The sequence below is a fragment of the Ascaphus truei genome, chromosome 1, assembly GCF_040206685.1.
Source record: "Ascaphus truei isolate aAscTru1 chromosome 1, aAscTru1.hap1, whole genome shotgun sequence".
In the NCBI taxonomy this organism is placed as follows: domain Eukaryota; kingdom Metazoa; phylum Chordata; class Amphibia; order Anura; family Ascaphidae; genus Ascaphus; species Ascaphus truei.
This window is the reverse complement of record NC_134483.1, coordinates 67,520,309-67,545,821: the sequence shown is the minus strand read 5'-3', so window position 1 is coordinate 67,545,821 and position 25,513 is coordinate 67,520,309. Positions and strand designations below refer to the sequence as shown.

Genomic DNA, 25,513 nt, shown 5'->3' with positions numbered 1-25,513 from the left:
AAATATTATATTTATTGGGTGATATTGCCAAAGTTTGGATTCTAAGAGACGGCGGAAAACACACAAGGAGGTAGAAGGACAAAGGGAAATTGAGGCAAAGCAGTAGAGAGTAAGGGAGACAAATGAGAAACAAAGAAGGGTGCAAGAGATGGAAAGCTCAATTTAATATGGTTAGGAGTGGGTAACACACAGTTAATAATGCATTATCTCCAAAAGGGGTAGTAGAGCAAGGACTGCAGATTAAGTAATCAAATTCTTTATTTAGATGTTTAGATGTTTAGATGTTTATTTAGATGTTGACAGAACAGCAACACTGGGCAATTATTTCCAACAGGATAAAAATATAAAATAATAAAAAGACCAAACCAGCCCCACATAATTGTACTGGGGGAGTTAGTACAGAATACACCAACAAAGACTTCTGCTGCAGTAACTGTTCTAAGCAAACTGCACACACGGTACTGGGCAGTTATTGCACAAACACCCACACAGACTGTTGCAGCTTTCCAGCAGTGCTAAAGAGCATCCTCTCAGAGTCCACTGTATATGTTATAACTTTTTTTAAAGATATAGGTTATTACTTATGTAACCCTGTTTCCCCCACCCAATCTCATCTCGGGCCTATCTCGGGGAAAGCTACTCTAGTTACTCATTATGGTGTGGTGCAACCGGGGGCTCTGTTGGGGGGGTGGGGGCGAGGGAAATCAGCGGCAATTAACACAGCCGACTCCCGGTCTGTGTGCATACTTTCACTTTGCCAGGCCTTCACCCTCCTTGATTGACGATCCGCTTACTCCTACAAACAATTGACAGCCTCACTGCAGCTATGCTGGCAGAATGGTAGAAAAACGCCAGCCCCTGTGTTTCTTTTGATCTCCCGTTCCTCTGTGTGTCTTGCAAGGGATACTCTAACAGCTGATAGGAATCTCAGTAAGCAGACATTAACCCTATGAGAGATGATAAATATTTTCCATATACATTGCTTCAAAAGCCTTATGTCACATATTATATATCTGCTTTTGTTCTCTGTGAGGCCTTTATCTTTTCTACTTACTTCACTAAGGCCGACAATATCCCATTTCATCTTCTCAAGCAGGTCTTTCAGTTCTTGCAGTGCTGCTTCACTGGAGAGGTTCCAGTAGTTGTAGATGGCCACATAGATGTTTGAAAGATATTTATTGATTTCTACTTGAATTCATTTCTTTCGTGACTTTTTCTTGTGTTTCCTCTATAGATGGGACTCATTGATATCCAATACCAGGATCTAATAAGATTCAACACACAGCATATTTTACTAAATGCTTATTTATTGCACTATGAACTTGCCACATTCTATCTGCTAATTGCAATGCTCTTTAGTTGTCCCTTAATGTTTCAGCTCCTTCCATATACTCTTTCAACACTGTTGCCTTATTAAGCATTATAGATTATACAACCAGTTTATCCTCAAGATTTTCAATAGAATTTTTTTCCAACTTTTTATTTTGTTGGGTACATAATTTTTGGAGTACGTAATTTTTAGATGCTGAGGTGTAAATGGAGACGGACTGTAGTGGTTCCGATTGGTCTTGAGGAAGGACCCAAGGTGGACTGAAACATTGACCAATACATTTGCACGTTTGCACTTGGGTGCACATGCTGTTTTCCTCATTTTCATACTCACATCTTTGACTCTGTACGGCTCTGTGGCTCTGCAGCTCTGCGAATTAGGTATAGAGTCCCTATTCACAAATGGAAGTTAAACGTTTTGTGAATTGCATAACATTTGTGGCAAATTTAAACAAAGAAAAAATTGTTTTTGAAGGATGCAAGAAGTTCTGGTGAGATTGATCATTTCTACATTCAGTATATATTTATTCACAGATGTACTATACATAAATATTACCTAAAACACACAAAAAAAGTCATTAAAAAAAATGACATTGAAAGAATTATATGGGTCTCTCTAATAACTCTGCCATGACCCCCATTTGCATTGGCAATAAGGAAGAAAACACATGCCAAATTGTTATATAGAATAAATGACAGTATATAAAATGGACATAGTTTTAACTTTTAAATGTAGAATGATCATCCATTAGGGAATTTCATAATCCTGGCAACATTTTTCCATTGCAAACCTTGAGCAGATGGAAAAAATGTACATACCCCCCATCCCCCGACTGATCATCTTGCACTTTCACTTAAAACCGATAAACACCGGAAATGAAGAATCCTTTCCTATTAAATTCCACCTCTCGTGGCAGCCCCTCCACAGGTAAGAAACAAAAACATCATATGAAGTGTAAGCCTGCACTCATCATATGAAGTGTAAGCCATCGATCATATGAAGTGTAAGCCTGCATTTTTTGAATCCCCCTTTTAATACAAAAACCATCTGCACTATATGGTCTCTTTTCTTCTTTTTTTCCTCGGAGGTTGGGGGCTGGTGGCTGCTGTATACACAGGGTACATCCACCCCTTAAGTTGGATGACTGCCCAAATTTGACTGCTTTATTGTGAGTAGTCACTTTTGAGCTTTGATTGCACCAATTATTTCATAACATTATTGCACTATAGTGAAAAAAATGTGATTGCAACGGCGCTTACTTATAACAATGTCCTAAAAAAGTGAAATATGTGTAACAATGTGTTTAAAAAGCAAATGACAGAAATAATATCCATAAATTCAATTACAACGTGAACTGTGATCTATTACTTAATCATGTGATAAATCCACCACCCAGTGTAAAAGGTGCTAATAGAAAAGCTACTCAAAACCCTTGTAAAGACTGTTCTCTTAGTCTTTTTGATTGCAGAATTCCTCAAAGATTCAGGTGAGCGCCAATGTTCACGTGATTATATGAAAAAGAAAAATAAAGGCAACATAGTGTGAAACAGTCTCAATTCTTTCTTTCTAGTGAAAAAGGTAATCCACTCACAATTTTCCTTTCAAAAATTAGGCATTACAGAGACACTCCTCTCTCTGTTTAGAGCAATGAACATGGATATCCACAGGTGTAAACCCCTTTCACTTTTTCTGCACCACCGCACGAATACCCAGAAATAATAAGAAATACCAAAATTGCGCAATAACGTCTTAAAATGTATTGGAGATCATCACAGATGAAACATATGGCTATGCACGCACATAAGGAATAATAGGTACAGTCATTGTACGAAATCCTGATAGATAAAGCAATTCACCGGTACACAGTGTGTTTCTTCCCTCTGCTTCTCTGCTCCCATCAACGTCACATCCGGTTGACGCAGGGCTGTGGGCGGAAGTGCTGTAAGGGGGATCTCCGGCTGCCAGGACTTCTCAACTGTGACTTGCACAGACTGGATGCGGTGGTGGAGAAAAAGTGAAAGGGGTCTACACCTGTGGATATCCATGTTCATTGCTCTAAACAGAGAGAGGAGTGTCTCTGTAATGCCTAATTTTTGAAAGGAAAATTGTGAGTGGATTACCTTTTTCACTAGAAAGAAAGAATTGAGACTGTTTCACACTATGTTGCCTTTATTTTTCTTTTTCATATAATCACGTGAACATTGGCGCTCCCCTGAATCTTCGAGGAATTATTGCACTATGTAATGTTTCTTTATTTCATAACTACGAGACAAGCTCCCCTGATTTTTTGGAAGATCACCTGATGCAAGACGAGTGGAACAGTCTTTATCAAGGGTTGTAGCTTGATTCACAGTTCTTTATTTTATTATTTGTTCGCTTAATTGTTATTTTTAACACTATATTACTTTTTAAACACGATTATTACAATTATTGTTTTATTATTCACATATGTGTGGTTGACTTGTATATTTTCACATTTAGGGTGTGTTAGAGTGCTATTGTTAATCTTCCCTCAAAGAGACAAAAACATCACAGGAGAATATGGACACTAAAAAACAAAATGCTTGGATAAACACCAAATTCAAATGTGTATCAATTTCTTTTCGTTGCTCACTCTGATAAACACAGATTTTTAAAATAAACCAAAAAAGCACTGACAATAAATAAACACTGATTTCATGAAACAATAAACAGAGAAAACCGGAATCCCGAAATATAATCTGTAGGGGTTTATTCTGTGTCAGACGAAAGGTCCAGTTGGGCTTCTGTCGGCAGAAATTCCCCATTGACTTTCGTCCGAAAATGGCTTAATCGTCCGCTTCAGCTAATGTAGAAAAAGCCCTTTAGTATTATTAGAATTGCACAAGATTTTACTTCTCCTGATAAACATGTTTAAAAAAAAAAAAAACCTTTGTAAAAGTATTATAAAATGTAAACACAAAGCTGTGTGTATTATTGATTAGAACTAGAAAGTACACACAACGATAAGACCTATAAAATACAGATTAACTGCTTTCAGTGTATTTATGTCTGTTCTGTATTTCTGTATTTACTTATAAATATATATATATATATATATATATATATATATATATATATATATGTGGAAAAAAGGAAAGAAAAAGAAACAGGCGCACACCTAGTGCATTACCATAATAAAATTGTATTAAAGGAACATAAAATCTGTAAAATGCCCACTCACAAAAGTACAGCAATCAATAGCATCTATGAGATAGGCTCTCATGTGCCAACAGCTCGATCATCAGCATCCGGCTCAGGTTAGTGGCGTCGTCACGTGACCCTCCTTCGTGCAGCAAAAACCAGAAGCGGAACACCTCGCATTCAGTGTTCACCGAGAAAGGTCCCTCCAGGGAGCAGTGCTTGGAAGGTCCTTTGATTAGTAGTAAACCGGCCGTGGAACACACACAAGAGCCAAAGTTTGACTGTAGACAGCAACAATGTTCGTGGGCAAATGGCGGCCGCAATCTTAGCCACGAACTAAGATTGCGGCCGCCATTTGCCCACGAACATTGTAAAGTGAAGCGCCGTCCAATCAACTTCGCTGAATTTGGCTGAATCTGAGCAGACAATATATACCTATACACTTCAGAATTCATCCGGCTGCTTCTGTCTTCTGTCACATCATCAATAAACACTAGTGACCCAGTGCCATTGTAAGCCATGCATGCCCATGCCATCACACTGCCTCCACCTTGTTTTACAGATGATGTGGTATGCTTCGGATCATGAGCCGCTCCAAGCCTTCTCCATACTTTTTTCTTCCCATCATTCTGGTACAGGTTGATCTTAGATTCATCTGTCCAAAGAATGCTGTTCCAGAACTGGGCTGGCTTTTTTAGATATTGTTTGGCAAAGTCCAATCTGGACTTTCTATTCTTGAGGCTTCTGAATGGTTTGCACCTTGTGGTGAACCCTCTGTATTTGCTCTCGTGAAGTCTTCTCTTTATGGTAGACTTGGATAATGATATGCCTGTAACGCTTGCGCAAGCCCACAAACAAGACCTGACCCTGGCACTGAGGTGGGAAGGACTATGCCACCCACCCACAGTAGCGGAGGCAGACCCAGAAGGTGGTTTGTAGCGTTGGTGGGTCTGGGTATGAAGAAAGGGTAAATCTAATATTTGCAGTAGTCCGTGTGTTGGAGAGGTACACATAGTTGAAGTCCGTAAGCCTGTGATCTGGGGTTGGAGAGGTACTTGTAGTCATTATCCGTAAGCCAGGGGTCAAAAGCCAGAGAGAATCCAAATACAAAGCTAGGTCGGTACACGAGAGGTTAACTGCAGAGAACATGACAAGACTGGGCTGGACAAGGCAGGCACACACAAAGGCTACACAAAGTTATGCTCAGCAATGAGACTGAGCACTGACTGGGTCTTTATACAGGAAGTGACCAATGACTTGGGAGGTGGAGTGGAGGCGCGGCATCAGAGGAAGCTGGGATACTTGCAGGCAGACAAGGGTCTCGTTAGTAGCTTGACACGCAGCTGGGGATCGCTGCACGATGTCACGCGTGCGCGCCACGCGCAGAGGATGCATGGCGCGACCAAGGGGGCGGAGCTATGCTCTGTGACACTCTGGAAGAGGAGCGAGTGCGCGCTCTGTAAGCAGAGCGGGGTTACGTGCACCAGCGGGGGGAAGAGCGGAGGCAGCAGCAGCTGCAGTACTGGAAGTAAAAGAGGAGGGAACGCGCCACAAGGGACGTGTTCCCCTATTCCTCACAATGCCTACCTCCTGGAGAGTGTTCTTCACTTGGCTGGATGTTGTGAAGGGGTTTTTCTTTACCATGGAAAGGATCCTATGATTATCCACCACTGTTGTCTTCCGTGGACGTCCAGGCCATTTTGTTTTGCAGAGCTCACCAGTGCGTTCTTTTTTCCTCAGAATGTACCAAACTGTTGCTTTGGCCACTCCTAATGTTCCTGCTTTCTCTCTGATGGATTTTTTGCAGCCTAAGGATGCCCTTTTTCACTTGCATTGAGAGCTCCTTTGACCGCATGTTGTGGGTTCACAGCAACAGCTTCCAAATGCGAATGCCACACCTGGAATCAACTCCAGACCTTGTACCTGCTTAATTGATGATGAAATAACAAAGGAATACCGTAGCCCACACCTCTCCATGAATCAGCTTTTGTGTCAATTGTCCAATTACTTTTGGTCCCTTGAAAAAGAGGGGGCTTCATAATAAAGAGATGTAATTCCTAAATCCATCCTCCAATTTGGATGTGAATACCCTCAAATTAAAGCTGATAGACTGCACTGTAAGCCCATATTCATTATTTAACTGTAACTTATTTATTTTGGTACACAGCCGAAATAACAAAACTTGTATCAGTGTCCAATTATTTTCGGACCAAACTGTATGTATGTATATGTATATATGTATATATATATATATATATATATATATATATATATATATATATATATATATAAATATATATATATATATAAATATATATATGTATATATATATATGTATATATGTACTGCTGCGGCACAGTTTATTCGAGCATTTGCCCGTTCTGTGCCGCAGCAGTAGCCTGGCGCGCGCCCGAGTGTGACGGGCGCGCGCCGAAGCAGCGGAAGAGCGCCCTCCGATCGGGGCGCTCTCCCTACCGCTGCCGGGTCCGCCGGGTCCCCCGGAACCCCCTGCCGCTGTCCCGCGATCGCGGGACACCAGGGCTCCCTCGGGGAGCCCCTGGACACGCGTGCAGGGGGCGCACGCTCCCGATGACGCGTGACCGCGCGTCTATGACGCGCGGCACGCCGAGGGGCGGCCACTAGCAAGCCGGGAGATTTCCCGGCTTGCGGTACCGACCACACTTCAATAAAGTGTGTCGGTAGTGTATATATGTATATATGTATATATATATATATATATATATATGTATATATATAATCACCACATTTATTAAGGTTATGGTGGGTAAAAAAAGTGACAAAAACCCTCCACAGTATAGCATATAGCAACTGTAAATATTCCTGTATATTCATTTGCATGTCTTAGACAGGTCTGCAACCCTGTCTTTCACCATTATCGCCCAGCACACAGCACTTCCACTGCAGCAAGGGATTCTGGGAAATGACATGCAAATGAGCACACAGTGCCACCTTTTAGCTCAAGCTCACATTACATGAACAACCCTTAGCCAATGCATGCTGTTTTAAACACAGCTTTTAAGCAAGGACTTGGGAGATGCAAAGTCAGTTAACCCACTCACAGACATGTTTCAACCTTGATGGGCCCAGTGACTCCCTGCACTAGGCCAGCAGCCCCCTAGGCCCCAGATAGCCCTGAGTTACTAGTAGCATTGAGTGTTGTAGGGACAGGCCTCAGGTTAGGGACCCTGCCCCTTACTACCCAGAGTCAGTTAGGGACACAGCGGATGCTGCGCGTCCATCCAGAGGTTTGGGCTCAGACCTCCGCTGCAGCAGCCATCCGGGTGGGATCGCCCCGGATGGTAGTTCCTGTATTCATCAGCCTTCGGATCCTTTGTGAAGCTTCTTGGCAGGCCCGGGCACTGGAGTGCTCGGCAGGTAACCATCACCAAGTGCACCAACGATCCTACATATATATTATATTCATACGGGACTAGTGGCTGCGCAGTCACACATATCATCTCCCTTTAAGGGTGCGGGACATATTGTGTGGGGTTACTGGACACGGGGTGGGATCACCCGGTGTAGGTGGGAGTGTCCTGCAAGACGCAGTAGTTAGTGTCTCCTCTAGAGAGGGACACCTGTTGATATATGAATAAGTATTGCTACAGTAAATTCATTGGTTATTTTACATGCGGTATGTGGAGTGATATATATATATATTTGTCCTGCGAGGTACCACTCCTCCTCTGGCAGGAGCCATCACAGGTGGAGGCGTTGCACCACGAGTTTGTGTTATATGTATGTACCCCAGGCTCCCTGAGCGGAGGCTTAAGCTCCTGAAAGCCACACAGGTATACACAGCAGGTAGTAGCGTCTGTATTCACAGGGAATACCCGTTACATTTGGAGGCGCTGCTGAGATGTCAGCCCTGGGGTGCCCTACTCAGTAGTTCACATAGTATCCTATCAGTCAGCATGTCTGCGCTCACACCCCAACAAGTGGCTGACTGGGTCGAAAGGCTAGGAGAGCTCCTGCGACACATAGTCGCTGTAGACAGGGTACCTGCCGATGTATCCATGTTTACTGTCTGCAGCGCAGTAAGGACATTACCTGGTCTGGCGGGCGCCCACCTCATCAGCAAGCACTACAACCTTGACCAACAAGAGAACACCCTATTACTGGCCACCGAACAAGCTATACCCCCTGATAGAGGCCCACGAGTAGTGTATCTACCAGAGACTTTACCGCAAGTGTGCCCTCTAATTTACCCTGGAACCGTTTCCAGTCACGTAACTTCCCTTACCAGACATGCGGGTTGGGAAGACAAGGATAGTTTGCAGCAAGCTTATCAACAGGCTGATTGCCCTAAACAAAACTGGAGAGGGGGAGATAAGATAAATCTAATATCGCGGCGAGAAAGCTATTGGATCTATACCTTAAAAACATTAACTCCAAGAGGTCTCAATATAGATTTCGATCTGGCATCATTTCTACAAGATAGCTAATTGGGTAAGCATCTGTATGGGAGTTCCTGGTCCTCCTCATTATACTCCTCTGAATCCTCTGTTCTTTTCCTAATCTGCTTGCTACATGGTTTGTGCTAATTAGCTTCAGCAGAGTGAAGGTTAGTATAAGCCATTAAAATGATTAATTAAATGTATTGTAATTTATATCATTTGTTTTGAAATATGTAGAATTATTGCATTGTATTTTTATGTATAATTTTTATGTAATACTTGTATTTACTTATGGTGAATTTTTGCTATGGTCATAAGTTTTTTCCATGGCATTCTCCACTATAATAATTTTTATTATAGCCAGCTGTCCCTTTAAGATTAATTATCCTATCAGGGCCTTAGAACTGGCTTTCTATATGCTTAAATAGCACACTCCACCATCATTGCTCCATACCCCTGAGGAAGTGACGTCAGTAGTCACGAAACGCGCGTAGGGTGGAGCTTAGACTGCACGCATTGCTGCGTGCACGAACCGGCTGGGGAAGGTGCAGTGGATGTTGACGTCATCTGAGGTTGACCTGGCGCTTTGAGTTGTGGCCGCAAGAAGAGGTACACGTGGGACTCAACCTCTTTACACACCACACAACAGCTCCTCAAGCCTGCGGACGGCACGTCGTAATCCATGTAGTAAGGTCATATAGCATGTGAGTGCATTGGCTGTTTTGATCTTAAATCGTTTTTATTAAATTGTACTGTACTACACCATTGGCATTTTTATTATTCCTTATGATATCTGGCACTGCGGTTGATCCGTGTGGAGAGGGCGTATAACACCTGAGGACCCATTTTCAACCTTGGAGTGTCCCAGACGGCCAGCTAAAGATACCTTTCAAGGCCTTTCTTTATCTACTTGGATGTAAGTAGCTAGCAGCTGTGTGGATGAGATCTCCACTAATAGAGAGTACTGCACAATGGTTTTTCTGTCTTCTTTGATTCCAGATAACTACTTACCATCATAAGAAATCCAAGAGAATCAACGGCGAAGATTCATGAACTGTTTCTCTTAATCTCAGCACTGGGAACTTTCGTATCAGGTTAACATACATGATAGTGCGCCAAGGACTTTGTTCTCTGTATTGCTACAGTAAAGTCATTGGTTATTTTACATGCGGTGTGTGGAGTAATATATATATATTTGTCCTGCGAGGAACCACTCCTCCTCTGGCGGGAGCCATCACAGGTGGAGGCGTTGCACCACGAGATTGTGTTATATGTATCTACCCCAGGCTCCCCGAGCGGAGGCTTAGGCTCCTGAGAGCCACACAGGTATACACAGCAGGTAGTAGCGTCTGTATTCACAGGGAATACCCGTTACATATATGTAATATTTGAAAGCTTATACATTTCAAACAATATTTGATGTTTTTATATACAACTATTTGATATATGTTTCCTAATGTAATGCCTATGTAAATGGGGGGCAGAGTTATGGGTCGGAAGTCCATAACTCTGCATTTCCAAACTTTTTCTGGTTGGAGAGAGATCCAAATCGTGCTTTTGACATCATTTTTTCTAATGTTTGTTTCAGCTTGATGTGTTGCAGTTGTAGCTTTTCTAAAACAGTTATAATGACAGTCATTACAAAGCCATCAGATGATCACATACAGTATGACGATTTAAGTGTCTTTAGGTCATGTTTGCTTCACGCTTTGTAGTGCATGTCAAAGTTATCGTATGTTAGATCTGCCATTTCTTCTTAGTAAAGTTCTCCTAAGATGACAGCAACATAATATTCATGATAAATGTGAAGCTGAAGGGTATGTATGAGAACATATAGCAGACACAAACAATGCATGATTTCATGTCACCAAGGAGCAGTTCTTTTTATATGTCACTCCATCCTGTCCCAGTTGCCAGTCTAAACATAAGTAATTTGCTACTTCCTAAAGTGTTAAGATTCACAATGTCATTTATCACTTCAGCCCTCGGCAGGTTGCTAAACAGGTTCATGCCCAAAATAGAGTAAATAAACATCAACACTGCAAGAAGTCCAATGTTAAAAAGGGCAGCAATAGAAATAACCTATGTAAACAAAAGCATTTGTTCTGCTGAGCGATTTTTTCAGTCAAAACAGCTGATCAAGTCTGGCCACTCTAAACTTGGGAAGAAATACATGTTTGCTGTCAAATATTCTTTTATATTATACAGAGTTAGATTAGGGAAACTTCAAATATTTATTTTGAAAAGAGATAAATTAAACGGGAATTGTGCATCATTCTAAAGTGTATTTGAACTGGAGTACTTATTTTATTTTTCATGGGAACAAGCCAATGTCTAAATTTGGAAGCCAGGTTTGCAGTAGTATTTTCCAGGCACTGTACCCTCAGGTTATAAAGGACAAATGCTCCTTTCTAAAATAAGGGATCGTGCTACAGTAGGAGCCTTTATACTGTATCTACTACCAAAAGATTTGAATAAAGAACTAACTTTTGTTGCTATTTTCACAGACTAGACTCTATGCATATTTGCCTTTCTCCTACAGAAAAAAACTACATGTTTAATCAAAAACGATTTAATTATTTAGAATATATTTACCCCAAGACATAGAGGTGCCTGAATGTTTTAACGAGATTCTTTTTTTTTCTTCTCTTAATATGATATTTCTGTTATTAAAAAGGCTGAACAGATTCTTTAAATAAGCAAATTGTGAATATTATAATGTAACAGAGGTTAAGAAGATGGTTGTCCTGTTTAGAACAGTGCTATGGGTCATGTAGGAGCAGAAAATAAGAGAAGTAATTCTGTCATACAGGAGAAAAGCCCTAAATGAATGTTTAATTGCTTCCGAACATGAGAGAACAGCAGAATACCTAACTCTTCAACTACAAGAGGTTACAGCTTCCACAAAGCTATAGTTATCAACACAAGAAGAGGAATATGAAGGTCTAACTGGTACAGTACATGACACACAGGTGATGTAATGAACAAATCCTGGTACAGACTTGGGAATGACCTGGTACAGACTACAGACTTCCTCCACGAGAGAGGTGAATATACTGTAATGTTTACAGGTAGTGGTGGACCTGCAAACCTTGGTGTAGTTGCAGTCTTGCAATGCTTTGGCCAAAGGATTTAACTAAATTACCCCTTCTTATGAGAAGAAACACATACCACACAATAACAGAACAAATACACACACCAGATGCATGCAGCATGCATGAACAAACACACTATATAAACACAGGCACACCACATACACACAGTGCATGCTGAACATATATGCACAAACAGACACAAAATATATACATTTACCTTACCAGCACAGTGCAAAGAGGAGCCAGCAGGAGGAGCCTGGGAGGGGCTACCATTTGAGCTCTCAATACCACCTAGGGGCCTGAATCTTAGGCCTTGGACCCGGTGCGCCCGGCGGCGCGGGCGGCCACACGCGTGTTCCCCACCAGCAGGGGAATCCTGCGGAGCCGGTCCCGGTCCCCCCTGGCTGCACAGCTTACTAAACGCTGAGGCGCATCAGCCGCTATGGGATACAAGAGAATGGTGATCCCTAGCGTTGACGCGTCATGTGATGTGGCTGTGAGCCAATGGGGAGGGGAGACTTCGGGAGGAGGAGAGGCTTCGGGGAGCGGAGGCTTCGGGGAGCGGGGAGGAGTATGGAGTGAAAGCAGCGTGAGTGCCTGTCTGTGTGTGTGTATGTGTGTGTCTGAGTGCGTGAGTGCCTGCCTCTGTGTGTGTGTCTGAGTGCCTGTCTGTGTGTGTGTATGTGTGTGCCTGAGTGCGTGAGTGCCTGCCTCTGTCTGTGTGTGTGTGTGTGTATGAGTGCCTGCGTGTGTGTGTGTGCCTGTCTGTGTGTATGTGCCTGTGCCTGTCTATGTGTATGAGTGTGTGTGTGTGTGTTGCTTTACTTACCTTCAATCAGCAGCCCGAGCCGTGGAGGGAGGGGGGGGAGAGTAGCGGGTCCCTCCGCTCAAGCCATGCCCCACCTCCCGCTCAAGCCTCCCACTCCCGCCCACCTCCCGCTCCGGCTCCCGCTCCCTAGAGACCGCATATCGCGGTCTGTGTATGTCAGCACCCCGCCTGTCTGCAGTGCGGGCGCGCTGACTCTGGGAGCGGGGCCTTAGCCTAATGAAAACTCAGCTGCACGCAGCAAATCCTGCTCCTCTCCTCTCTTCAACCTGCTTCTTGTATTGACCCCGAATATATTTGCATATAGTTTATTTATTTATTTATAAAAATGTTTTACCAGGAAGTAATACATTGAGAGTTACCTCTCGTTTTCAAGTATGTCCTGGGCATAGAGCAATGATGACAATTCCTACTTACCCCCTGAAAGAAACTAATAAGGTTATTTTGGTTATAGGTTATACCTATGCTATATAAATCCATGCTGACTATTACTAATAATTTTGTTATCCATTAGGTATTCATGAATATTATCCTGTACAAAACATACAAGCTGCTTTCTTAGGCCATGTCCCCGCTGCCTACTGCACAATGGGGCCGGGCTCGTTGCGAGGGGCGGCCGCCGTGCTGACAAGAAAATTGAGAACAGGACTCGCGACTGAGCTCTAGGCCATGCCCCCCCCCGTGGTTCAGCCAATGAGGGCGAACCTGCTGGGTGACGTCACGTCCGTGCCCCCTCACTCCCCCATCACACCCCCCCTGTCTTTCACCCCGCAGCTCACTGCATACCGGGGGACTCGGCTGGACGCAACGCCAGCCTCGCAGAAGCGCATGCAGCACAGGCACTGGAGCCGTAGCCTTACTATTGATCTCAGGCTTACAGACAATGGCGTAACTTCATATTTTGGGCCCGCCCTGCAAAAATGTTGTTTCCACCAGAGTCCCTATGTGAGCAGCCTTGCAAGTCCCACCACTCACACACCTTGCTCTTACCCCCTCACAGTCCCTCTTCTCATCCTCACACACCTTCCACCCTTACTCTACCCCCATGTCTCTCCCCCTTTCTTACTCTTCCTTCCTCTCTTTCTCTCCCCCTTTTTTCTCCCTCACCCAGCCCCAGTCCTCACTCAATACGCACGCATGCATGCATGCCCCCCTGTGCGCTCTCGGGAGCAGCGGTGGTTACGTCACTACTACACATGTCTGTAAATACTTCCTTTGTGGCACCTGGTTAATTTTGATGGGTCAAATCTCCTTGATGGGGATCAAAACCTGTCACAGAAGTGACATCATGTGCTGGTGTTGTTTGCGCATACGCAGACGTGGCAGTTGCAGCCAGAACATGCGCATGCGCAGAAACAGCCATAACAGGAAGTGACATAATGCGTAGAGGCGGCCGTCACCGAGAGTGCATGCGCAGAGGCATGGCAACACACACACACTCCTCCTCCCCCTGGGCTGGGGTCTGTGTGTGAGTATAAATATAGAAATGCAAATAGCAAACATTTTAGAAATCTATCATTTCTCATTAAAAACCAAGAAGTGGAAAAGATGCAAGGTGTCTAAACATATAAAGAAACAACAAAGGGATAGGGAGTGATCACAGAACCATACTAATTGAATTAAGTGGTCAAATACATCAATGTGGTAATTAAGTAATGGGTGCAAACTGTGAACTGAAAAGTGAATCAGAAAAGGTGAAGGGAAACACAAAATGGATGTGCCCCCTAAAAGAATTCACTTAAATGCACACCATAACAGTGTAAAAATTAGCTTTTAATAAATTTACTTAAAACATATATTACCAAAGTGATGTGTAATCTGAATTAAAAATATATTAAATCAACGCTATCGGGCAACCGTGTCGTCTGTTATAAGTACATACTATCCCAGTTAACCACTTGATAATGGTGAGATAAGAGGACACAGGTTGCTAGGAGTCAGGGTGTTAACCCCTCTGGAGCAACGGTGAGACCCAATAATGAAAGTGTATAAATGTACACAAGTGAGTGGCCAATGGGTTAAATGTCCAGCTACCTTGCTAAATCAACCAGCACTGCGCACTATAATAAAGACTTTAGTGTGTTAAAATAAGAGTGCTAGAGTGATAAAGCTGGCAAATGCAGTGATAATGGTGATACATACACTGCAGCATAGACCTGCCAGACACAGCAGTGCTGTGCAAGGAAAGCAGGCACACTCACTATAAAATTAAAGAATACAATAAATAATTAGCTGATGGGATCAACACAGTTAGAGCCAGGAGACTACTGACACTACATTAAAACAGCTCCAAGTAGGAGACTGACAACATTGCGCGTCCAACGCGCGTTTCCCTCCAGCAAAGGAGCTTACTCAGGGACAAATTTTACTGGGGCAGTGAGGTGTGAACCTTTTTATACCCTGGCAGTACCCTAATTGCAAGATCAATTGATCACAGCTGTTGCACATGCGCAGTGTGCTTACACCTAAACTCACTCCATAAGGTACTTATATACTAATTAGACACACTATCAGTCAATTCCTTAGTGTCATTCCTTCAGTTAGCACTTTTCCCAGTGATTTTCGGGCTTTAGGAGCAGTTTTTATAACTATAAATCGTGTGCTCCGGTTGGGGTGGCTACTGCGCATGCGCGGGAACTTAGAGGTGATTACAAACGGTCTTTTTCCATTGCGCATGCCCGACATCTTGGAAAATATTCCTGTATCATTCCATACGCATAGCGCATGCGTGTGCTCTTAGAAATGATTCGACTCCATTCCCATTCAATGTGCGCATGCGTGGGGACATAGAAAAGTTTACAGTCTCACATATGCGTCGTGCGCTACTGCGGTCTGCGCATGCGCTGGGACTTAAAACTTATACCATTCTGGCCTGTTCTCATTGCGCATGCGTTGACACTTAGAAATTTTGCGCGATCTCTGTTAGTTAGTCCCGCGCATGCGCGGGGAATTAGAAATTATACCGTTAGGGTCTATACTCATTGCGCATGCGTTGGCACTTAGAAATTTTTCGCAATCTCTGTTAGTTAGTCCCGCGCATGCGCGGGAACTTAGAAATGATACCGTTAGGGTCTATACTCATTGCGCATGCGTTGACACTTAGAAATTTTGCGCGATCTCTGGTAGATAGTCCCACGCAGGCGCGGGGACTTAGAAAAAAATCCTAATATCTAACAGAGCATGGTATACATGCGCAGAGACACAGATTGAATCTATGAAAACACATAGAGAACCTAATAGTAAAGTGCATATATAGGGTACTGATTAAAAGTGGATGTTATGGGTATATGTTATGGTTATAAGGGACTTATATTGCACATATATTAATAAGTGATTGTGCAAGTAAGGATGTTAGCAACCCCCCATAATTATATTATGTTACACAATGTGTCAAGTTGTAATGCAATGGTTGATAATTAAATTGATCAATTCAAAGATATAGGATGTATATTTGCTCGTAATTTTTATTATCTCAATTTAATGTATGGCACGTATACACTCATTACACAAATATTAAACCCACTGCTGGGTTTAGAACTTTAGTCTTATAGTCACTAGTCTAAATAATAATACTATAAAATATTTATTGTTTCAATACCAAAGGCTGAGAACTGTCTTAGTGGACAACGGAAATGACTGAGCCGGTTATCAGAGAGACCAGTTCTGTGTATATTCACAAAGTTGATCAAATGCAGAATACACATGGCCAATCAGTTGGCCCCCTTATCCAATAAAAGGTGTGAAGGTGAACCCCTCATTAAGACCATTGGGGCTCCTTGTTTTTAACTTATAAATCCATTCTGCTTCGATACGAAGCAAGGATTGATCAGTGTTGCCACCTCTCATGGGACATTTCAATTGATAAATGCCCATGAATTTAATAGCATTAATGTCGCCATCATGACATTGTGTAACGTGTCTAGCAACCGATGTCTCTGCAGAGTGTTTAATAGAATTAATGTGTTCAAGAACACGTCTGCGCAGCTGTCTTGTTGTCTTACCAACGTACCTCTTACCACAATTACATGTGATAAGATAGATAACGTTGGTGGTACGACAGTTGATGAAGCTATCGACACTGAATTGTAAAGTATTGTCATGATTGGCGAATGCTTTGCCAACGTTGATGTGTCTGCACGCTTTACATCCCTGGCAGCGATACATACCCTTCATGGGGCTCAACCAGGTGGTAGTTCTAGCCCGCTGAAAATGGCTGTTAACTAGAGAATCCCGTAGGTTCCTAGATCACCTGCTTGTAATGATGGGTCTAGGACCTATAACCTTAGCCAGGTCCTCATCTGCCTGGAGGAGATGCCAATGTCTTGCAAAGATCTTTTTAATAGCCCACCATCTTTTATTAAAGGTGCCAATGACTCTGATTGTATTGTCCTTCGCTTTCTCATTATTACTGGACAGAAGTGAGACCCTATCGCTGTGTAGTTCCCGATGATAAGCCTTATTCAATGTCTTGATGCTATACCCACGGTTGAGGAACCTAGATCGAAGTTCTTTGGATTGGGTAGTAAATTCCTCAATCGTCGAGCAGTTACGCCGAAGACGGAGGTACTGCCCTATTGGGATACCTGCTATCAGGCTCCTGGGATGTTGGCTCTGTGCCAGTAACAAACTGTTAGTTGCTGTACTTTTTCTAAACACCTTAGTTTGGATATTGCATTCGTGATCAACATAGATGTTCAGATCTAAAATTTTTATTGATGTAGTACTCATCACAGTCGTGAGCCTCAAATTAAGCGTGTTCGTATTCAGCACCTCAACAAATTCATACAGTAGTTGACTGGATCCTTCCCACAGGAGCAGGATATCATCTATGTACCTGATCCACATGGAAATGTGGTCAGTGTACATAGAAAGTTCCTCATTAAAAACGTGGGTACGTTCCCACCAGCCCAGGTACAGGTTGGCATATGTGGGTGCACAAGCTGTGCCCATAGCTGTACCTTGGGTCTGGTGGTAATACTGCCCATCAAAGACAAAATAATTATGTGTTAGAACGAAGTTAAGTAGGTCCAACACAAATGAGTTATGTCTATTGAACCTACAATCCCTAGTCGCTAAGAAGTATTGTACAGCAGTAAGACCATTCTTGTGAACGATGTAAGTATATAATGATTCAACATCTAAACTTACAAGAATGGTCTGAGATGTAACATGGATACCGTCCAGTCTCTTGAGTGTATCTTTCGTATCCTGGACATACGACGGGAGGCTAATGACAAAGTCCCTCAAAACCTTATCCAAATAAATACTACTGCCTTCGGACAAGCAGTTATTGCCTGAGACAATTGGGCATCCGGGAGGGGATTGTAGGCGTTTATGTACCTTAGGTAAGGTATAAAATGTCGCCACAGTGGGCGACCTGCGGTACATAAAGTCAAACTCATTACGGCTTATCATTTCTGTGTCTAGGGAGTCCTGCAAGATGTTCAGTAGTTCTGATTTGTATTCAGATGTGGGACTGCGTTCCAGGGTCTCATAACAATCTTTGTCATTGAGGAGTCTCATATTTTCATTAACATAGGCTTCAGTGTCTAAAATAACTATGTTACCACCTTTATCAGATGGTTTGATGGTATAGGCTTTATTAGACATCAGGTCTCTTAGGCCGGTTCTTTCCTCAAATGTGAGGTTGTTGTCAGACTTGTAGTGTTTAGGTTCGGCTTCAAGGTCCCTAGTAACGCAGCTGACAAAGAGTTCAACAGCTGGACAGATGGAAATGGGTGGAGTAAAATGACTCTTGATCTTAAGGTGAGTAAAGGGGCCAGCTATGTCACTATTTGATTAAATATTTTGGTCAAACAACTGACAAAGGTCCGCAACATCCTGTCTTTCCTGTACACTCATTCCATCCGTAAGTTCATTAGGGTTATTGGCAGTACGTTTAGAATGGAATTTATGCAGCAATAACCTTCTGCTGAAGAGGTTCAAGTCCTTCACCCACTCGAATAAGTTAAAGTCCGAAGTGGGTGAAAAGGATAGTCCCTTCCTCAGCAGATTGAGTTGACTAGCAGTGAATGAATAGCCGGACAGATTGAACATTTGCAGGGCATCATTGTCTATATTGTTATTGGTCATTAGGTGGGTGCATTTGGATTTTTCTTTGTTCTTAGCGACCTTTTTTCCTCTCCTGGTTTTGTGCTTTGCAGGGCCTGAGCTAAAAAACCCACCTGAGTGTCTTTGGTGGCCTTGCTACCTCTGCCCTTGTTGGGGCCCTTCTGTTTGGAGCCCCTTTGTTCACTATCAGAGGCTTCTGTCTCTGATGAGGAATAATCAGAGTAGGTGCCCCTTCGCCTAGACCTAATCGGGTATCTATAGACTGTGCCCTGCTCGTAATCATTAGTATCACGTAAATATTTAGTGTGTTTTCTATCCTTCAACTCTTGTCTGAACTTGGTCATATTGGTTTCCAATTTTTTCTCCATCTCCTCAAATTCTTGTAATTGATTATATTTGCTGAGATCTTTAAGGTGGATATCAAGATCTTTGTTAGTCACATCTAGTCTTGACTTCTCATGATCAATTAGGAGATGCATAAGTTCATTAGAGCACCTGGACAAAGTATCTTCCCACTTTTTAATGAAATCCTGTGAGGTAATATGATACGCAGGACTCAGCTTCAATCTCAGTCCTCTGGGGATCATATTTGAGTCAATATAGCTTTGTAAACTTGTGATCTCCCACCAGACTTGAGACTGAGTACGTAGGAGTTGGGAGATATTGCGGAAATAATTTACGATATCCTGACCTGTATCAGAGGTACCCTGTGATATTTTGGTAAAGACGTTCCTGGCCTCATCTTGCCAGCCAGACATGTCCATGCCACTAGTCAGATAACCAGCCATGGTATGTATGAGAATTGGATCCACTCCCTAGAAGGGGTTAACTAGAGTACCCCGTATAGTCACTTAAAGAAACAACAAAGGGATAGGGAGTGATCACAGAACCATACTAATTGAATGAAGTGGTCAAATACATCAATGTGGTAATCAAGTAATGGGTGCAAACTGTGAACTGAAAAGTGAATCAGAAAAGGTGAAGGGAAACACAAAATGGATGTGCCCCCTAAAAGAATTCATTTAAATGCACACCATAACAGTGTAAAAATTAGCTTTTAATAAATTTACTTAAAACATATATTACCAAAGTAATGTGTAATGTGAATTAAAAATATATTAAATCAACGCTATCGGGCAACCGTGTCGTCTGTTATAAGTACATACTATCCCAGTTAACCACTTGATAATGGTGGGATAAGAGGACACAGGTTGCTAGGAGTCAGGGTGTTAACCCCTCTGGAGCAACGGTGAGACCCAATAATGAAAGTGTATAAATGTACACAAGTGAGTACAAGTGGGTTAAATGTCCAGCTACCTTGCTAAATCAACCAGCACTGCGCACTATAATAAAGACTTTAGTGTGTTAAAATAAGAGTGCTAGAGTGATAAAGCTGGCAAATGCAGTGATAATGGTGATACGTACACTGCAGCATAGACCTGCCAGACACAGCAGTGCTGTGCAAGGAAAGCAGGCACACTCACTATAAAATTAAAGAATACAATAAATAATTAGCTGATGGGATCAACACAGTTAGAGCCAGGAGACTACTGACACTACATTAAAACAGCTCCAAGTAGGAGACTGACAACATTGCGCGTCCAACGCGCGTTTCCCTCCAGCAAAGGAGCTTCCTCAGGGACAAATTTTACTGGGGCAATGAGGTCTGAACCTTTTTGTACCCTGGCAGTACCCTAATTGCAAGATCAATTGATCACAGCTGTTGCACATGCGCAGTGTGCTTGCACCTAAACTCACTCCATAAGGTACTTATATACTAATTAGACACACTATTCGTCAATTCCTTAGTGTCATACCTTCAGTTAGCACTTTTCCCAGTGATTTTCGGGCTTTAGGAGCAGTTTTTATAACTATAAATCGTGTGCTCCGGTTGGGGTGGCTACTGCGCATGCGCGGGAACTTAGAGGTGATTACAAACGGTCTTTTTCCATTGCGCATGCGCGACATCTTGGAAAATATTCCTGTATCATTCCATACGCATAGCGCATGCGTGTGCTCTTAGAAATGATTCGACTCCATTCCCATTCAATGTGCGCATGCGTGGGGACATAGAAAAGTTTACAGTCTCACATATGCGTCGTGCGCTACTGTGGTCTGCGCATGCGCTGGGACTTAAAACTTATACCATTCTGGCCTGTTCTCATTGCGCATGCGTTGACACTTAGAAATTTTGCGCGATCTCTGTTAGTTAGTCCCGCGCATGCGCGTGGACTTAGAAATTATACCGTTAGGGTCTATACTCATTGCGCATGCGTTGGCACTTAGAAATTTTTCGCAATCTCTGTTAGTTAGTCCCGCGCATGCGCGGGAACTTAGAAATTATACCGTTAGGGTCTATACTCATTGCGCATGCGTTGACACTTAGAAATTTTGCGCGATCTCTGGTAGATAGTCCCACGCAGGCGCGGGGACTTAGAAAAAAATCCTAATATCTAACAGAGCATGGTATACATGCGCAGAGACACAGATTGAATCTATGAAAACACATAGAGAACCTAATAGTAAAGTGCATATATAGGGTACTGATTAAAAGTGGATGTTATGGGTATATGTTATGGTTATAAGGGACTTATATTGCACATATATTAATAAGTGATTGTGCAAGTAAGGATGTTAGCAACCCCCCATAATTATATTATGTTACACAATGTGTCAAGTTGTAATGCAATGGTTGATAATTAAATTGATCAATTCAAAGATATAGGATGTATATTTGCTCGTAATTTTTATTATCTCAATTTAATGTATGGCACGTATACACTCATTACACAAATATTAAACCCACTGCTGGGTTTAGAACTTTAGTCTTATAGTCACTAGTCTAAATAATAATACTATAAAATATTTATTGTTTCAATACCAAAGGCTGAGAACTGTCTTAGTGGACAACGGAAATGACTGAGCCGGTTATCAGAGAGACCAGTTCTGTGTATATTCACAAAGTTGATCAAATGCAGAATACACATGGCCAATCAGTTGGCCCCCTTATCCAATAAAAGGTGTGAAGGTGAACCCCTCATTAAGACCATTGGGGCTCCTTGTTTTTAACTTATAAATCCATTCTGCTTCGATACGAAGCAAGGATTGATCAGTGTTGCCACCTCTCATGGGACATTTCAATTGATAAATGCCCATGAATTTAATAGCATTAATGTCGCCATCATGACATTGTGTAATGTGTCTAGCAACCGATGTCTCTGCAGAGTGTTTAATAGAATTAATGTGTTCAAGAACACGTCTGCGCAGCTGTCTTGTTGTCTTACCAACGTACCTCTTACCACAATTACATGTGATAAGATAGATAACGTTGGTGGTACGACAGTTGATGAAGCTATCGACACTGAATTGTAAAGTATTGTCATGATTGGCGAATGCTTTGCCAACGTTGATGTGTCTGCACGCTTTACATCCCTGGCAGCGATACATACCCTTCACGGGGCTCAACTAGGTGGTAGTTCTAGCCCGCTGAAAATGGCTGTTAACTAGAGAATCCCGTAGGTTCCTAGATCGCCTGCTTGTAATGATGGGTCTAGGACCTATAACCTTAGCCAGGTCCTCATCTGCCTGGAGGAGATGCCAATGTCTTGACTCAAATATGATCCCCAGAGGACTGAGATTGAAGCTGAGTCCTGTGTATCATATTACCTCACAGGATTTCATTAAAAAGTGGGAAGATACTTTGTCCAGGTGCTCTAATGAACTTATGCATCTCCTAATTGATCATGAGAAGTCAAGACTAGATGTGACTAACAAAGATCTTGATATCCACCTTAAAGATCTCAGCAAATATAATCAATTACAAGAATTTGAGGAGATGGAGAAAAAATTGGAAACCAATATGACCAAGTTCAGACAAGAGTTGAAGGATAGAAAACACACTAAATATTTACGTGATACTAATGATTACGAGCAGGGCACAGTCTATAGATACCCGATTAGGTCTAGGCGAAGGGGCACCTACTCTGATTATTCCTCATCAGAGACAGAAGCCTCTGATAGTGAACAAAGGGGCTCCAAACAGAAGGGCCCCAACAAGGGCAGAGGTAGCAAGGCCACCAAAGACACTCAGGTGGGTTTTTTAGCTCAGGCCCTGCAAAGCACAAAACCAGGAGAGGAAAAAAGGTCGCTAAGAACAAAGAAAAATCCAAATGCACCCACCTAATGACCAATAACAATATAGACAATGATGCCCTGCAAATTTTCAATCTGTCCGGCTATTCATTCACTGCTAGTCAACTCAATCTGCTGAGGAAGGGACTATCCTTTTCACCCACTTCGGACTTTAACTTATTCGAGTGGGTGAAGGACTTGAACCTCTTCAGCAGAAGGTTATTGCTGCATAAATTCCATTCTAAACGTACTGCCAATAACCCTAATGAACTTACGGATGGAATGAGTGTACAGGAAAGACAGGATGTTGCGGACCTTTGTCAGTTGTTTGACCAAAATATTTCATCAAATAGTGACATAACTGGCCCCTTTACTCACCTTAAGATCAAGAGTCATTTTACTCCACCCATTTCCATCTGTCCAGCTGTTGAACTCTTTGTCGGCTGCGTTACTAGGGACCTTGAAGCCGAACCTAAACACTACAAGTCTGACATAATAAGATACAAATATTTTGGATTGCAAAGTATCTAAATGCTGTTACTCTGAAAAGTGAATCAGAAAAAGGGGGAAGGGAAACACAAAATGGATGTGCACCCTAAAAGAATTCACTTATATGCACACCAAACTAGTGTAAAAATTAACTTTTAATAAATTCCTTATGTAACGGGTATTCCCTATGAATACAGCCGCTACTACCTGCTGTGCAACCTGTGTGGCTCTCAGGAGCCTAAGCCTCCGCTTGGGGAACGTGGGGTACATACATATTATACATCTCTTGGTGCAACGCCTCCACCTGGGAGGGATCCCAACAGAGTGGGAGGAGGCCCTCACAGGAAACAACCACACAAAGCGAGCAAATGTAAAACAGGACTGGCTTTACTGCATAGCAAACATATATCAACACAAATCAACATGCGCCACGGCGGACGCTAACCACACTGGGCGTCACGGCGGACGCTAACCACACTAGGCGTCACGGCGGACGCTACCACCTCTTCTAGGCGTCACGGCGGACTCTACCACCTCTAGGCGTCACATTGTGACCCCACGGCGGACACTAACCTCCCACATTGTGACCCCACCCTGTGTCCAGTAACCCACACCCAAATGTCTCGCACTCCCAGAATCAAATACCACTGTGCATATGTGTGTGTGACTGCGCAGCCACTATGTTTGGTGATAGGCCTGGTTGGTGCACATGAGTTGCAGGTTACCTGCCCGGGCTCCAGCCACGGGTACCGCAATATCAATCCGCACGATCCGACGTTGTCCTCCACACCGCGTGGGTTGAAAGTCCAGCGCGAACAATGTCTCTCCTAGTCTTAGGGTCTGTGGTGGTGTTCTGAGCCCAGTACCCACCTCGCAGGGCCGCACGGCTTCAGCACTGTGTCCCTGACTACTCGACCAAATAATGGGGCAGTGTCCCTATCTAGGGCCTGTCCCTAAGCTCCACAAGCTACTAGGTGGCTCAGGACCTAACTGGGACCTTGGGGGCTGCTGGCCTATGCAGAGGGTCACTGACCCCTGCATCCACCTCTTACCCCTAGCTGGTCCGGATCCTGACTCCTGCGTGGCTGCAAAACCCCGCGAAATGTATCTCTCTATCCCCAGGCAAATCCTTCAGCCCTATTGGCTCCCTGGCGTCAGGTGTCTCTGCCCCTATGCACCCTGGGGGCTGGCATACTCGTCTCGCACATGCGCGAGCTATCTGGGGCCTCCCGCGCTGTCCTTTTCCACTGCGCATGCGCAACAGCCTTAGGTATGGCGGCGCCCTGCTTCCCGAGCCGCCGAGCCGGTGGCAACGCGATCGCGGCCTTAGCGACGGCCGATCGCGTCCCCGGCAACCGGCCTGCTCGCCGCTCGCGTCCCTAGCTACCAGGGATTGATCTCTCTCTTCGCGCGCCGGCCCCCCCTCACTCCCTCGCACACAGCGTCTGGCGAGAAGGGAGGAGGGCGTCAGCCATGACAGGGGGGACCTGGCTACATCCTCCCCCTGGTGAAAACTCCAACGTCCTTGCTTGGACCACATAACTTCCCAACAATGTACAAAAATTATATAATAAAAAATGCAGTAACTATATGACTTAGCACAGTTAACTCTAAACGAGATTGCATAATTCGTTGAGCATCACAATCACAGACTGTATCTTACTACGAGAACACTGCTGAGCCTCATAATGGGGTGCCCCCATTTGATCGTAAGTAACCCTAGTTGGCGGGTACCTAACTCATTGACTCCGTCTGAGTTGTTCTTCGGCAACTCCCTCGGGGGAGTAATAAGCATAGTCCTGAGGCCTAGCCTCTTCCCTTGAGGGGAGAAATGTCTCTGAGGGTACAAAACACGGGCTCTGTGGATCCAAAGGCTGGCCTGTTGGTGCCACCTTAGTAGGCATTGGCCTACGGGGCCCTTTACCCGTAGCTCCTTCGGGAGATGCCCCTTCTGCGGGATGGTCCCTTTGAGAGGGTCCCTCCATAGGGT

The 25,513-nt window shown here is 43.5% G+C and overlaps 1 long non-coding RNA gene across 1 annotated transcript in view; it reads right to left on the bottom strand.

Annotated features, from left to right (window-relative positions):
* Window positions 1–303: 303 nt before the first annotated feature.
* Window positions 304–25,513, bottom strand: part of LOC142469073 (uncharacterized) — a 49,871-nt gene continuing 24,661 nt past the window's right edge. The window contains exons 2-3 of the long non-coding RNA XR_012788953.1: window positions 1,055–1,264; window positions 304–947 (exon numbers count right to left, since the gene is read on the bottom strand). This is a non-coding gene — a long non-coding RNA (uncharacterized LOC142469073). The remainder of the gene's footprint in view (window positions 948–1,054; window positions 1,265–25,513) is intronic.